A 3,530-nucleotide genomic window follows, 5' to 3' on the forward strand; every position below is an offset into this window, starting at 1 on the left:
ATGGAGCGTGTGTTGTCATCTCTTTCCCCGCAGCCTCACACTGACTGCTACTGTATGGAGCGTGTGTTGTCATACTTCTCTTCTTTCCAGGCCTGCTGCTCTGTTGGCCTCTTCACAGTTCCGGGGGTGGGGGTGGGGGTGGGGGTGGTGGCAGGCCTAGGAAAGCAGGCCTGAGTGACAGCCTCCTGCAGGCCACTGTACTGTGACAACTGATGGGGAACTGAGGACACTTAGACCAGTCACCTGACAGTGGGTTCCCAGACAATGTATTTTTGATTTATCATTTTTTTATGCTTACATCATAATAGTTACCTATCCTGGACATATATAAACAATCAAGCAACCAGAAATGGAGGCCGTGCCTTCTGATTAGTTTGCAAGGAGTCATCTTCAATGACATAATTTCTTAACGAATAAAGATGCTAAGCGATTTTTAAAGCGTTGTGGAGTGCATATTGTTACGTATTTAGTAAGCTTTTAGAAATAGGCTGAGCATGATCCGCAGTAATTATTCCTGACCTGTTACCAGCTGCCCTGCTCCTTCTTGGGATTGCATTCGGTCATGAGCAGTTCAGCTGTAGGCCTCATGCCAGCCACTTCCTTCCACTTTGGGATCTGAGGTCTCCATTACGTTAGTAACCAAACCTGACACATCTGGCTGACTCAGACAGCAGCATACTGGCTGGAGGTGAGGGTGCTCAGGGCTCAAGGTTGCTAGATTCTCCAAGTAGACCAGGAGTGGGAAAGGGGAAGGGGATCGAGATGAAGGGAAGGGAACCTAAAACACTAAGTTATTTTGCTGTTCTTTAAAAAGCCTGCCTCTGCCGAGCATGGTGGCCACACCTTTAGGCCCTGCAGGCACTGGCTCTAAGGTCAAGGTCACCAGAGCTAGTTCCTGGACAGCCAGGACTCTACAGGGAAACCCTGTGTGCAAATCTTTAAGGAAACACATAGTAAGAGGGCAAACACATAGTTCTCAGGGACAACCTGAGAAGTCGATCCTAATAAAGATGTTCCCGGGGCAGCAGATAAGATGGCTCAGCAAGAGGAACCTGCTGGCAGGCTGATAACTGATGCTGCCTACCCAGGACCCACGTGGTAGGAGACAACCAATGGTGCAGAATGTCCTCTGACCTGCGCACCTACACCATGGCCCAGGTGCGACCACACATGTACATGTATTCACAAGTACAAACCATGTTTAAAATTACAACGTACCTTCTCCATTAATAAGTTTATGAGCTTCAGTGAATGCGGAGGATTCTAGGAAAGGCAGACAGCCTGAGTAAAGCCCGTTGAAGAGTCAAAGGAAGCAGCAGGAAGAAGCTCAGGGAATTTAGGGTCTGTCCAACCTTGAAAGACCAAATAGTTCCTTGCTGTTCAAACCGTAACAAGTCCTACAACATGATGGGACCTCTGATTGACTTGGTGAGCCAAGCAGGACCCAATGTCAAGACAGGCTTGTTAGGAACAGGTTATCTGTGGCTAGGAGAGCCCCAAGTTAAGGGTGGTTGTCTAAGGGTTTCTGTTGCTGCGAGGAAAAGCCATGACCAAAGCAAGCTGGGGAGGAACTTAGACTTCAGCATTGCTGTTCATCACTGAGGAAGTCAGGACAGGAACTCAGACAGGGTAGGATCCCAGGAAGCAGGAACTGATGCAGAGGCCCTGGAGGGGAGCTGTTTACTGGCTTGCTCCCTATGGCTTCTTCAATCCACCTTCTTATACAGCCCAGGACATCAGCCCAGGGATGGCACCACCCACCATGGCCTTGCCCCTTTCCGTTGACCACTAAAGGAGAAATGCCTTACAGCTGGATCTCAAGGAGGCATTGCCTCTGAGGCTCCTTCCTCTGATACCTTTAGCTTTTGTCACATTGACACACAAAACCACCCAATACAATGGTTTATACAAGATGCACAAAGGGGCTGAACAAAATGTCACGTTGGTTGTTCAGTGCATTAAATGTCACCATACATGAACAAAGGGTTTGTTAGGGTTTCAAGGACAGTTCAAGACTAGGATGTTTGTTAATGTATTCCTGGGTTAAAAGACAAAGGCGACCACTGCAGAAGTCACCTTACACTAGATGCTGGAACATTAAACTGTTTTCTTCAAATCCAGGACTGAGAAACTTTCAGTACAGAGGTCAAGCTTGGCCACAGCAGCAGGACAGAAGGAAGAAAGAGAAAAGGAAGAGGTCCGTCCATCCCTGTTTGCAATGGGCATTTTATCATGTTTTAAATGCCCCAGATTCTGCTGGAACACTCCAAAATCAGGTCAACACTGCAAGGAAGTAGGAGCCAAAGCCAGCACATGGGCATGCTGAGACAGGAAGCAGAGAAGTCATCCACTCAATAACTATGAATAACCTAACCAAGGACGTCAAAGACTTCTACAAAGAACTTTCAAATACTGGAGAAATAAATTCAAGAGGACATGAGAACACATCCTGTGCTCCTGGACTGGCAGAATTAATATTATGAAAATGGTCTTATCACTGAGAGTGACCCACAGGTTCAATGCAAACCTTCAAAATTCTAAGGTATCGTTCAGAGAATTAGAAAATCCATCCGGAAGCTCACCGAGAAGCACAATAGACACTGGACAGCCAGCCAGTCCCAAGTGCAGAGAGTAATGCTGGAGCAGCGCCTCGTCTCAAATTCTGCTAGAGTCATCATGACCGAAACAGCATGGTACCAACACCGAAGCAGACACAGATTCCAGTGGGGTGGACAGATGATCAGGAAATAAACCAAACAGATACAGTTTCCTGATCTTTTTTAAACAAGAATTCCAAAACCGTATGTTAGAGAAAGCACAGCTACAGCAAGGGCCGCCCGGAACACTGGCGCCCATGTGTGGAGAATGAAACCAGGTCCCTCCTTCCCTGTGCACAGTAATCAGTACAGAATGAACCACACCTTAAGTTAATCTGCAAGAGAACTAGAGAGGCGGCCTATGGGTAAAGGCACTGCTGTCTTGGATTTGGTTCCCAGCTGACATGGCCGCTCACAGACATCCTCAACTCCAATTCCAGGAAACGAGGCCTCTTCTGGCCTCTGTGGACACTGCATACATGTAGTGCACTTACATACATGTAGGTAGGACATCCATACATAAAATAAATCCAGGTTTCTCCCCTGAATTCCTACCCTGACTTCCCTGAGTGGTGGGGCTGTGACCTCAACTGTAAGCTGAAATAGCCCCTTTCTTCCCAAGTTGCTTTTGGTTGTGGTGTTTACTGCAGCCATAGAGACCCTGACTGAAACAAATTTTAACAAACTGGCACTCCAACAGGAAGTAGCTAAATCCACAGAAAACCTGAGAGGGCTGGGAAAGGAATTCTAGACGCTAAAAAACAAAGTTCTTTGTTTTTTTGTTTTTGGTTGTTTGTTTTTTGTTTTTTTGATGGGCTCTGCTTGCTGGCAGCACGCTGCAGCCCCTTTTAGAGAGGTCTTCCTGATTCAGCAGTAGCAGAAAAAAAAACAACAAAACAAAAAAACAAACCTGTGTGGTTTCAAAACGGCAGT

The sequence above is a fragment of the Microtus ochrogaster genome, chromosome 2, assembly GCF_000317375.1.
Source record: "Microtus ochrogaster isolate Prairie Vole_2 chromosome 2, MicOch1.0, whole genome shotgun sequence".
Taxonomy (NCBI): Eukaryota; Metazoa; Chordata; class Mammalia; order Rodentia; family Cricetidae; genus Microtus; species Microtus ochrogaster.